Source organism: Colobus angolensis, unplaced genomic scaffold (genome assembly GCF_000951035.1).
Source record: "Colobus angolensis palliatus isolate OR3802 unplaced genomic scaffold, Cang.pa_1.0 Scaffold58, whole genome shotgun sequence".
Taxonomy (NCBI): Eukaryota; Metazoa; Chordata; class Mammalia; order Primates; family Cercopithecidae; genus Colobus; species Colobus angolensis.
Window position 1 is genome coordinate 2,524,717 of NW_012119376.1, and position 13,069 is coordinate 2,537,785.

Below are 13,069 nucleotides of genomic sequence, written 5' to 3' on the forward strand. Positions count from 1 at the left end.
GTACCACCTACAAACCAGGAAGAGGGCCTTCACTAGACACTGAATCTGCTGGCAAGCCTTGATGTTGGACTTCTAGTCTTCAGAACTGTGATAAATAAATGATGTTTATCAGCCACCTTGTTCATGATATTTTATTATAGTTGTCTGAATGGATTAAGACAATGGATCTCCTTAGAAGTCAGCCAGCGCTGGAGTTTTGATTAACGGAGCCTAACCCTGCAGCTGTCTTCCTGCAGACAAAAAGGCATACCTTCATTTCAAAACAAGCTCAGGTGAACTAGGCTCCCCCAATTCCATCCATTACAGCAGCACATAGCAAACCACATGTCATTAAAATACAAAAACAAGCAGCTGCATCTCTTGAGACCCAGCAGGTTCTTTGGAAAATAACAATCATTGTCCCCAAATTTTATCTTGGAGTATTCCAGGACAGCATTCTAAATACAAGGCATTGGGCTATAACATGCATTACTAGAGGCCAAAGAGGTGGTGGGATGAGTTCATGCTTTCTTAATTTGGGGAAGAAATCACCTAATACTATGAAAGTCAGATAAAATTATAGACTCCCTCTCCTGACAAATGAACACATGAAAACAACTGGAAATAGATTTTGGGAATCATCAGCCCCCTTACAACCCACCCATGGAACACGATTTTTAAACAGTGTCCTAGAGAGTCCTGTCTACCCAGTGGGAGACTCTGTGATTATGGAATAACAGACTGCTTTCTTTGCTCACCCCACCATTTTTCAACCCTTTATGTAAGCAAGCGGCCTTTAGAACCAGTCATAACAGGACATAAAAAGGAGACCGATTTACCTTTCCATGGGAAATGTTCATTACTGGTTATATGAGTTCCAAGGTCATATAAAGTGAATCCTTACTACTGTATCATATATTAATACCTCCCTTTAGTAAATTTGTTTTGTAATATTTAGTTTTTTTCATGATAAGAATTACTTTTATAAGAGATGTTGGCAAATATGGGTCAGGAAGGTGCCCTGATTGCTTTCAGACAAGTGGAATAGTGTAATTTTTTTCTTAAACATGTGGACTTTCATTTTCTGCATAACAGCAAACATAATGGAAACTGTCACAAATGATCCTGGATGGTGGATAATTGTCCAAACAGGACCAGTTTCCAATATTTACTTAAATTTTTATTTGAATTGCTTGTGGCAATTTTTCAAATTCTGCTTAGCCAAATAGAAAGATATCTCTTGGAGGAAGAACTAAAGGCTATTTCTTCTTTTGATTGCTTATGACATTTTAAAGGAAGTAGAGTCTATAAGTTAAATGTAGTCTGGTCATCTTACTGTTTTGTGCCAAGAAACTTAACTGTATGTTTAGTCTCCATAATCCTCAGCTTTGAGTTATTTATTTTAAAATGGTTTTCTAGTAGAGTGCTCTTACATATTCACTTTTAAGTGTGTTTCTCTCCTATGATTTCAATTGCTTTTGCCAGTTTTGATCTGGAAGGGTTGACATTTGAAATGTCTGTCCAGCCTGCATGAATTAGTCCTTCTGAATATATCCAGCAGTGTGCAGGTTAAGACTGCCACCCACCTTATCATCACACTTTTTCCAACACTGCCCCTCATTTCTTAAGGTTTCTCTTATGATTTAAATCTTCAGTATAAATATCATGATCATATTCACTACAAGTATAGAGATGTCATCAAAACTGCAATTGATATTGTATGCCATTCATTTTCTTTTCTGTATCTTCCACTCTTTGAAGGATTTATTTATGTAAAAATACAACAAAAGAAAACATTTCTGTTGCCTGCTTTGTGTCAAGCCCTGTACTGGGCACTGAAGATACATGATTGCCAAGACACAGTACCTGTCCTCAGCAAATGCACAGTCAAAAGCAAATGTGAGGCTGTAAAATCAAGGGCAACATTAAAATGGATATAATTAGCATGAATCCTTCATTTGTTTTGAGCAGGGGTTGTTTCTACCCTTGTTTGGTCTGTTGGTCAGGAAATCTTTTAAGAAAAGTATAGCAAATCTTATAGGATCTCTGAAATATGAGATAGTGAGTGCATATAGTTAAGTGAAAAATCATAGTAATTTTAGGCACTATGTACATGTCAGTGTGGAGAAAGTAAAGCCTACAATGGAAGGCACAACAGGAAGTGATAGAAACACAGGCAGAAATAACTTGAACGGACTGATCAGCAATGTGACTTGATCAGGTTTATGTTTTAGAAAAATAAATCATTCCAGAATTATAGAAGACAGATTGCAAGGAGAATAGAGAGAGTGATAAATCAGTTAGAAAGCTAATTTAGAAATCCAGGGTAAAAATAGTGAAGTCCACTATGGCATTGGAAAATTGACGACAGAGGCCTGACCTTCATATTGCCTGGTTTCATGTTTTCATTTATGCTTTTTATAAGAAAAAGCAATATTGATAACTTTTATGACCTTTTTTTCCATTTACATTCTGCCAGTGATCAGTAGATGCATTTTTTTTGGTAAAATAGTTCCTTATTTGCTTAAAATTGCAAGTTCTTCTACCTGAACTGTTTAAGGATCCTGCTGATTTACTCTGCTGATTCTGAATATATTTGGAAGGATTCTTTCTTTTATTTGAGGATTAGACAAGTGCCTGGACAAGGGCCTTTACTCAGCAAAGAATTATGGAAACTTGGGTACCTTTCATTTACCTTCATAGACCCAGGAAAAAGTAGAATGGGGTTGGGAGGACTGGGGCTTCCTTCAGCTGCTGCAGCACATTCAATGTCACAGTAGATACATGTTTTGTCATTCGCCTCCAACAGGAGCAGGTAACACCGGCTCAGGTTGTAGGATTTAACTGGACATTGGTTTTTTCCCAGCTTTGGGAGGCAGACTGAGAGCAACGCAAGTAACGTCTAAGAACAGTTTGCTCTTTGTATTTAATAGGAATTAAAAGGTGCATGGAATCTAACCATATTTTGACCCTCATGTTTGTACTTTCTCATTTGTTAAAATGATTCAAGGACAATATGGTCTGGAACAAAAACGGAAGACATCAAAACTTTTTTTTTTTTCAAATCCATGGTTTTAATGAATCTATTTATCATATAAAAATTTTAGCTTATTGATTTCATATTTTCTCCACTAGATCATGTTGTAATCTCTGAATATCTATTTTGTTAGTTTTGAGGATTAGTAACTAAATGTGTTAAGAGCTTTCTGACATATTTGAAATCAGAAGAATAAGCAACTCTGAATATATGAATATATTTAACTTTGCTTTTATATTAGCATATATTAAAAGAGAAAGATTGCAAGGAACCATATTAGTATTGTCCCAAAGTAAGAAACAGTTTAGTGGAGTACCTCTGGAAGAAGAATTGTGGGTGGGTGTGAAAAACGAAATGTGAAATATCTTCATTTATTTGGAGCAAATGTGCTTGACCTACTTACACAGGTGGGGGATCTTACCTCTCTTTAGAAAGCATCATTAAGGAAATTCTACATATGAAAGCAAAGGAAGGTTGAATCGGGCCATGCATGAATATATGGGTGGTTATTGTAAGACAATTTGTCAATGAAATCCTCATAATAGTATGAAGTATTATAAAATATAGATTTATAATCTAAGAAATAGAAGATGAAAACAATTTATAAACAACAACCAGAACACTTCTCCTCAGACTCAGAACATGTGCCTCTCCCAGAAAATTCTAGAGAATTTTAATGCTGAAAGAGCCCTGACTCCTTCTCTCCTTTGAGTTAGGGGCAAGTATTTCTTAGGAGGAATGCAAAGTGAGTGAGAGGAAGTGCAACTCTCTGCTCTTCTAGGGTATCTTTGGAAACTGAATGTAAAGATGTTACAATGTTTGGTATCTATTAATAAAATTCCTACAAAAAAACCTAGTCATAGATTGGTTGAGAAGGTACAGAGAGAGATGTTTTTTAAACTACTCAAAAAATGGTGAAACTAAACTCTCTATCATTATAAAAGTCCTAGACTAATCAAAGTTAATGAATAAATATAATACACATTAATTGAACACAAACTATGTGTAAGGCATTGTGTTAGTTACTGCTTGGGATATAGAGATAAGCAATAATAATGATACTCAGGGCTTTAGAACTTGTACTGTAATTGGCTCTTTCATTTAGTTAAATGTTATTCTCTTGCACCCCATAAACCAGCCATCCCCGAATTATTGAAGACCCTCAACAATCTCACAGTTTAATTTCCTTATGTCCTTGCTTGTGAACATCGCTCTGCTTGACAGACTTAGTAGCTGAAGGTAACATTTTAAGATCACTTCAATGAATTAAGTCCTACCCAAGACCTTTGCTACGGCTTGGCTGTGGATCCACTCAAATCTTATCTTGAACTATAGATCCGGTAATCCCCATGTGTTGAGGGAAGAACGCAGTGGGAGGTAATTGAATCATAGGGGCAGCTTCCCCCAGGCTGTTCTTGTGATAGTGAGTTCTCATGAAATCTGATGGTTTTATAAGGGGCTCCCTGCTTCACTTGGCTCTCATTCTTCTCTCTCCTGATGCCATGTGAAGAAGGACGTGTTTGCCTTCCCTTCCACCATGATTGTAAGTTTCCCGATGCCTCTCCAGCCCTGCAGAACTGTGAGTCAATTAAACCTCTTTCCTTTATAAATTACCCAGTCTCAGGTATGTCCTTTTAGCAGCATGAGAACAGGCTAATACAGTAAATTGGTACCAGGTGTGGGGTGCTATTATAAAGATAAAGAAAATGTGGAAGTGACTTTGGAACTGGGTCATTGGCAGAGGCTGGAACAGTTTGGAGGACTCAGAAGAAGACAGGAAAATGTGGGAAAGTTTGGAACTTCCTAGAGACTTGTTGAATGGCTTTGACCAAAATGCTGATAGTAATATGAACAACAAAGTCTAGTTGAGATTGTCTCAGATGGAGATGAGGAACTTGTTGGGAACTCTTGCTATGCAAAGAGATTGGCAGAATTTTTTGCAGCCCTAGACATCTGTGGAACTTTGAACTTGAGAGAGATGATTTAGGGTATTTGGTGGAAGAAATTTCTAAGCAGCAAAGCATTCAAGAGGAAGCAGAGTATGAAAGTTTGGAAAATTTGCAGCCTAATGGTGCAGTAGAAAAGAAAAATCCATTTTCTGGGAGGAAATTCAAGCTGGCTGCAGAAATTTGCATAAGTAACAAGGAGCCAAATGTCAACAGCCAAGACAATGGGGAAAATGTCTCCGTGGCATGTCACACACCTTCATAGCAACCCCTGCCATCACAGGCCTAGAGGCTTAGGAGGAAAAATGGTTTTGTGGCCCAGGCCTGGGGTTCCCCAGCTCTATGCCGCTAAGGAACCTGGTGCCCTGCTTCCCAGCTGCTTCAGCTCCAGTTGTGGCTAAAAGGGGCCAATGTACAGCTCAGGCCATTGTTTCAGAAGGTTCAAACCCCAAGCCTTGGTGGCTTACATGTTATGTTGAGCTTGTGGGTGCACAGAAGTCAAGAATTGAGGCTTGGGAATCTCCACCTATATTTCAGAGGATGTATGGAAATTCCTGGATGTCTAGGCAGGAGTTTACTGCAGGGGTGGAGTAGTCCTCATGGAGGGCCTCTGCTAGGGCAGTGCAGAATGGAAATGTGGGATTGGAGCCCCTACACAGAGTCTCTAGTGGGACACTGTCTGGCAGAGCTTTGAGAAGAGAGCCACTGTCCTCTAGATCCCAGTATGGTAGATCCACTGACAGCTTACACCATTTGCCCAGAAAAGCTGTAGAAACTCAATGCCAGCCCATGAAAGCAACCAGGAGGGGGGCTATACCCTGCAAAGCCACAGGGCCAGAGCTTTCCAAGGCTGTGGGAGCCAAACTCTTGGATCAGTGTGCACTAGATGTGAGACATGGAGTCAAAGGAGATCATTTTTTAACTTTAAGGTTTAATGACTGCCCTAGTGGATTTTGGACTCACATAGGGCCTGTGGACCTTTGTTTTGGCCAATTGCTCCCATTGGGTATGTTTACCCAATGCCTGTACCCCCATTGTATTAACAAATAACTAACTTGCTTTTGATCTTACAGGCTCATAGGTGGAAGAGACTTGCCTTGTCTCAGATGAGACCTTGGACTTGGCCTTCTGGGCAAATGCTTTAATGAATTGAGACTTTGGGGTACTGTTGGAAAGGCATAATTGTGTTTTGAAATGTGAGTACATGAGATTTGGGAGGGGCCAGTGGTGGAATGATATGCTTTGGCTGTGTGCGTGGTCGAATCTCATCTTGAACTGTAGTTCTCATAATCCACATGTATCGTGGGAGGAACCCACTGGCAGGTAATTGAATCATAGGGGCAGTTTCTCCTATGTTATTGTTGTGATGGAGAGTAAGTTCTTATGAAACCTGATGGTTTTATAAGGGGCTTCCACCTTCACTTGGCTCTCATTCTTCTCTCTCCTACTGCCATGTGAAGAAGAACATGTTTGCTTCCCCTTCTGTCATGATTTCTCAGGTCTGTCTTTATTAGCAGCATGATAATGGACTAATACACCCATCCTGACAATTCCCCAACCTAGAAATGACCTGTCTCTTTACAGCTCTCACTGTAGCTTTCATGCAGTAGATTTGTATCATAGAACCATTTTGCTTATAATTAATCTGTTACTTAATGTCACACTGACCTTGCATTATTTCCCTCTATCCCTACCAGGAAAAACAATCTATCTATCTATCAATCTGTCTATCTATCTATCTATCTATCTATCTATCTATCTATCTATCTATCTATTATCGATCTATCTATCTATCTATCTATCTATCTATTGATGTTACAGGTTACAGAGGCTTTTTACTAAAATGGAATTGTGTTAACCTTGAAAATAGAAGGACACAAAGGAATTTGAAAAAATATTTCTGGGTTCCCTGCTGTCATCGTCTAAGAAATACTATAGGCTTCTGAAATGTGCCTGAATGAATGCTATGGTTGAGGCAGAGCTCCTGCTTTATAGAAGCTTACAGTTTTTACAGAGTAGACTAGGAAAGCTCAAAGATGACTATGGTACAGGTGGAATAAAAACAGACTGTGGATGTATTATAAATGCGGAAATGACATTTATTTGGTGACAGGACAGACTTCATGGAAAAGGAGGCCATTGGAAAAAAAAGATACCGAGAGAGAACATTCCAAGACAGAGAAAATGGCAGGACATAAGTGGGAAAACAGCTCAGTTGGATCATGGTATCAATGCATTATGGAGGCCCTTGGATTCTAGGGAAAGGAATCTGACTTAATTCAATAGGCAATGGTGAGGCTTTGGGTTGATACAGCGAGAGCTTAGATTTAGGAAAACTCATCAAGTTGCTCTGTGTATCATGATCTGAGGCACATACCATATGGTATTCTCAATAAAAGTTGGTCAAATGAATTGTTGAAGATATGACTTCACAAATTCAGAAGTACAAAAAGAAAAGAAAAAAAAGAATGCAAAATAGTTTTCCATTGAGGTTGATAAAACAGTAACATTAAGTTTCACAAATTCTTAGTACTTGTTATGCTATGTGATATTTATGCTTGCTACAGGGCCTAGTGGGGATGTGGGTGATTTTACAAACTAATAGAAATATATGTGAAGGATAAACCAAGAGATTTTCTGCTATTATTTTGATTATTTTTATAGTCTAGTTGATTAATATTTTGAAAGAGGTCAGGATAGAGTAGGGTAAGGAATCTTACCAAAGTATGAAATTGCCATTGATATCAGTAAAATTGAAATGTTCTTAAAGACTAGTAGTGGGTGAAAGGAAATCCCTATAGAAATGGAAAACTTCAGCTGAGCTAGAAACAATATCTTTAAAGGAAAAAGCTCCAAAAACTTTGGAGATATTGCACACTTAGGATTTTTCCTACTAACACTTTGCAACACCTAAAGAACACTGCTAAGATTTTAGATTTACTTTAGTATTTCAGGACATGGGCTTCAAGGGCATAAGATTGTTGCTTGCATCACAGATAGTTATTTTTGCCAAAAGCAACAAAGCCTATTATTATATAATTATTATAAAATATTATTATAAAACTATAAAACTACTCATTTCTGTTTTTAGTTTCATCCAGATAAGACAGAAGGTACATTTAATAATGTTCTGAGTGTTCCAATGAATGCAGAGAAGACTGGCTGTACTGGAGGAGAAAAGCATTTGCCTAAAGTAGACATTATGAAGCTCAGCATATTCCAGGTAGAGCTGCAGATACACTAGGATGAAATATCCTCTACCAAGATTAAGGTCAAATTCCCATATAATAAGTTAGTAATCTCCTGTAGATATGAGAGTTGCCTGTTTTTTAGTAGTCACAATTTCCACACCCATGCTAAGAAAACTGGGCCCTTGAGTGGGGCCCAAGGTTCTATAACTTAATTTAGTTTAATAGAAAGTGAGAATAACAAGCAGGGCCACGATGCTTTATCGTTTTTCAAATACTGCCACATATTTCTCTCAGTTGTTCTTTACATCAAGTGAGGTACCTATGGACATTACCAACAGTATTCCCATTTTACAGATGAGAAAACTGAGATTTGGAGAGATTAAGATACTTCCTAGTAAGTGACAGTTGCCAGTCCAGACATTTTTCTTAAAATCCTTTGCTGTTTCCACATCATGCTGTAATTCATTGATGTAAGGAAATTGCACTAGGAGACAGACAGAACCAGCAATATTATTAATGTATTTATTTAAAATTAATGACATTTTAGCATAATTTTCCTAAAAGTTTGGAGAGTATCTTGTAGCTAAAATAATAGAAAGGTACTAGAAAGAAAAAGCCCAGAGAAGTTGGGAGCTGAGTTGATGACAAAGACATGTGATCTCCTTCTGTTTCCACTATGCTAGCTACAAGATACTCTCCAAACTTTTAGCCTTTTTAGAGACAGTTTCTGAAGATGTGAGTCAGCACTACCCTTTTTAAACCACAGAGGTACTAAAGTATTTGCTTTCCAAAGTATTCTCTCTTTATGTGGGGCCAAGAATGGGAAGATACAGATGAAGTGGTTAATGTCACTCCATCCCGCATAAAGCATCTTGCACATAGTGTGTATTAATGTTATATAATTGTGATAGCGAATGTTAAATGGCAACTTGGCTGAGCCATAGTGGCCAGATATTCAGTCAAACATTATTCTGGATGTTTGTGTGAAGGAGCTTTTTGGATGAGATTAAATTTACATCTGTGGCCTCTGAGTAAAGCAGATTACCCTCCATAATGTGGGTGGGCTTCATCCAGTCGCCTATGGCCTGAATAGAAAAGACTGCCCTCCCCAAGCACGAAGGAATTCTGCCAGCAGACTGCCTTTGGAATTGAAATGCAATTCTCCCCGAGTCTCCAGCCTGCTGGCCTACCCCATACATTTTGGATTTGACAAGCCTATGCAATCACATGGGACAATTCCCTAAAATAATCTTTCTACGTGTACACACACACAGCCTGCTAGTTCTGTTTCTCTGGAAAACCCTAATACAATAATGTTAGGTAATATAAGTAGTAAGTGTGTATATATGTGTGTGTATGTGTATATATATATATGTAATGTTATACATATATAATATTTATAAGTAATGATATATATGTGTATACATATATGTAGTAAGTCTTCACTTAACATCATGGATAGGTTTCTGGAAACTGCAACTTTAAGCAAAATGACATATAACAAAACCAAGTTTACCATAGTCTAATGGATATAACCAAGAGTTAGTTCCTATGGCAATATTTATGGTCACAAAACATTCCCAAACTTCTAAATAAAGACAAAATACTTCTACTATTAAACATTGAACTAAGTGTGAGTTATATATATATTTAAGAAAGATTAATGAACACAACATGATTATTTACCCAATTTTTGGTGAATCAGTGATGGCAGTTGTAATGGCAGTGGGTTAAATTAAGAAATAAAGGTCTGCAAAGCAAAAATTGTAAGGAGCACCTCTTCCCCTCATACAGCTCACAATCCCATGGATATGGCAGCTCACTGAGTGCTATTGTACTGCAGCATGTATTGTCGTGCATTTGGATGATTATCCTAGACTTGACAGATGTTTACAATCATTTGTCTTCATTCATTCATTCACTCTTTTTTCAGTCTGCTTATTCCAGTTCGGAGTCATGGGTGGCCAGAGCTTATCTGGGTGGGAACTCATCTGGGACAGGATGCCATCTTACGGCAGGGCACACCCACACACACACCCACTCCCACATTCACTCATAGTGGGACCATGTGAACCTCACACAGATGAAACCCACAGGCACAGCTTTAGGATGTGGGAGGAAAGGAGAGGTGCCAGAGAGAACCCACACTGACAATGGGGAGAGCATGAAGACTCCGCAAAGGCAGGGGCCCCAGTCTGGAATCAATGTTTTTTCTCACCAATGTTATAATTAAACGACTTTGAATGAAAAAACTTTATTCAAAGACCTGCTGTATACACACACATATAGACACACACCACACACCTATTCAATGCAGCAAGGAAACAAGTCTTTCTGCCTTCATATGAAATTAAAACTAGCCTGCTAACAAGTGAATAAATAGTCCCTTCCAGAAGATGCTAGCTGCATCCTGGTTGTCTCTAAATTGAAGTTGAGGGTTCAAGAAAGTAAGTAATAATCTCAGTTGGACTCTAGAATTGCCTTCATCTCTGTGTCAGAAACAAATAGGGACTAAATTTGTCTTCTAGGCATTTTAGGATACCCTTTTCATTTGCTTAAACATACGGAGCAATTTTAAAGTGAAGGAATGTTTCATGAAACCTAACAGCTCATTTTGATGCATTTTAGAAAATAACATAACACTATTATCACTCAAGAAACATTAAATTCTGGATCCTGCCCACACCCGCCCTGGACTGATAGAGGTTTGTGCAAAAAGAATTTTGAAGGAAGGAGGGATTAGGGAACAGTGGATTTGTCCTGCCATTTTCTTGTGACTATGAAGAAAGCAAGGCTTTGCATATTATAATTATTTCAGGAAGAACCCAGAGGGTGCTGGGGTTCACTCTCACACTGATTGGATTGGCGAACATAAATGAGGCAAGTGAAAACAAGGAGAGGCTATGAAATATGTGTTCTCTAGTTTGAGTCCTGGCCACTTTCATCTCAACACATGCCAAGGGAGATCTGGGAAAAATCTAAGTCAAGGATTAGAGGAGAGAATGCTTTTTTAAACTTCAAACGCTTTTATTGAGTAAACACTGACTGTATAAAATAGCAAAGCAAATGATAGGAAAAAGATCTTTTGGAATAAAAAAAATTTCCAAGTGAATTGGGGATTATTTGGAAGAATGAAAGCCACAACTATGTTAGCAATTCCTTATAGCTTTTGTGGATAAGGAAAACAGAAAGCCCAACACTCAAAACCACAAACTGATTTTTCTGTTACTGTGGAAAAGGCCTAGTAAAACATTTTCTAACTTTTATGTTTGGAGTACTTGTCTGGAATAATTCCTGAGAAGAAAATATCCTCTTTACAATTCTGAGCATTTTATTTAAAAAGTCAGATATATATATATATATGGTTATCTACCAAAAACTTTGAAGAAATTAGTCTTTATTCTCATCAGTTAACATGTTAACTATTAAATAGAAATGGATTAATCAAGATAGTGACGATTTATTTTCACAATATATGCTAGTTTTTAAAAATGTGTGGTTACTATTCTAGCAGCTGTACTGATTTCTGTCATTCAAGTACTGCTGCTCCTGTTCCACTCCCTGTATTTTCATTGCCATCAGTGAGTTCCCATTGTCATGATGTCTGTAAACTCATGTTTGATGTAATTTACAAGGAGATTCTCAGGGCCCGTGAAAGGCAATCACAGAAGTATAGTCTCTTTAAAGTGTTTCTTGGATCTCTGGCAACACATTCTATGCTAAGAATTGCCCTCCCCCCCCACAAACACCCCACCATAGTTTATATGCACACAGCTTCCTCTAATTTGAATGCAAACCTGCTCTAGGCACCCATGAGTAAAGCTACAGACAGGGTTCTGTGCAGTGGGGCACATCCTTGTGCGTTTACTCAACAGAGCCTGTTGGTTTTGCCTTTCTCATTTGCCCAGCAAGAGATCATGGATTGTACATCTGAGGCCACTTCTTGGCAACTGTTAAATCTGCTTTGCTTGCTGTCTTTGTATTTCCTGCTGATCTGTTTTCTTCTTTTCCCCAGTGAACTTTGCACAGTGTGGTAACACAGAGCTGGGGAAGAGAAATGGGATTTTGGTACCCGTGTTGGGGGGATCATTAATTTGACAAAGTTGCTGAAAGAAAGGGTTTTATCTCTGCTTTTCACAATGATATTGCCTTACTGCTGGGCCATCTTCTCTTTTGTACTTGAGAGTGAATCTTCCTACTGATTTTATCCCTAGAAGACTTAATAAGAGTCTTGAAAGTACTAAATTATATGTATAGGAAAGTAATTTACTTTGGAAATTAGAAGATATATTTAGGTTGGTGCAAAAGTATTTTAAAGGCAAAAGCCGTAAATACTTCTGCAGCAACCTAATAGAATACATGTACTCCCTTGAAAAATTTAGAATGAACAAGATCAACGTCTAGGTTGACATTTAGCTTTTAGATCTTTGGACTTTGTGTTTATATGGAAATTACTAGCATTTTTATATTTAACGAAGTTAAAGGGAATCATAGCTTTCAAGTGCTGAACATGTTTTAGCTGTATATTTTAAATATATTTTAGCTATAATAATCAGCCTCCTTTATTTTACAGAGAAGTAAACTAAGGCCTAGAGCCGGTAAGTGACATAGTGAAGTCATATGGCACAGACTATTACTGGCAGAATAAATATTTCCTAAAAATTAGGCCTGTGATCCTTTGTCAGCAGTATATAATTTTTAAGAGTGAAGGAACTGTTGGCTTTAGCAAAATGGGATCAATCTACCTTTTGAAACCTTAACAGTGGTAATTCTATACAACTGCTTTTTCTTTAACGCCCTTCCTGTTATTTTTTTAAAATTTTAAGTTCTGGGATACATGTGCAGAATGTGCAGGTTTGTTACATAGGTATACATGCGCCATGGTGGTTTGCTGCATCTATCAACCCATCATCTAA